This window comes from Physeter macrocephalus, chromosome 17, assembly GCF_002837175.3.
Source record: "Physeter macrocephalus isolate SW-GA chromosome 17, ASM283717v5, whole genome shotgun sequence".
Taxonomy (NCBI): domain Eukaryota; kingdom Metazoa; phylum Chordata; class Mammalia; order Artiodactyla; family Physeteridae; genus Physeter; species Physeter macrocephalus.
Genome location: NC_041230.1, coordinates 12,832,222 through 12,832,430, shown reverse-complemented (window position 1 = coordinate 12,832,430; position 209 = coordinate 12,832,222). Strand labels below are relative to the sequence as shown.

Below are 209 nucleotides of genomic sequence, written 5' to 3'. Positions count from 1 at the left end.
ACAGGCTTCTCATTGCGGTGGCTTCTCTTGTTGCGGAGCATGGGCTCTAGGCACGCGGGCTTCAGTAGTTGTGGCACGCGGGCTCAGTAGTTGTGGCTCGTGGGCTCTAGAGCGCAGGCTCAGTATTTGTGGCTCACGGGCTTAGTTGCTCCGCGGCATGTGGGATCTTCCCAGACCAGGGCTCGAACCCGTGTCCCCTGCATTGGCAG

The 209-nt window shown here is 60.8% G+C and overlaps 1 protein-coding gene across 1 annotated transcript in view; it reads left to right on the top strand.

Annotated features, from left to right (window-relative positions):
• LOC129391460 (neuronal PAS domain-containing protein 1-like) overlaps positions 1–209 on the top strand; it is a 12,168-nt gene that overhangs the window by 9,704 nt on the left and 2,255 nt on the right. The window lies entirely within an intron of this gene.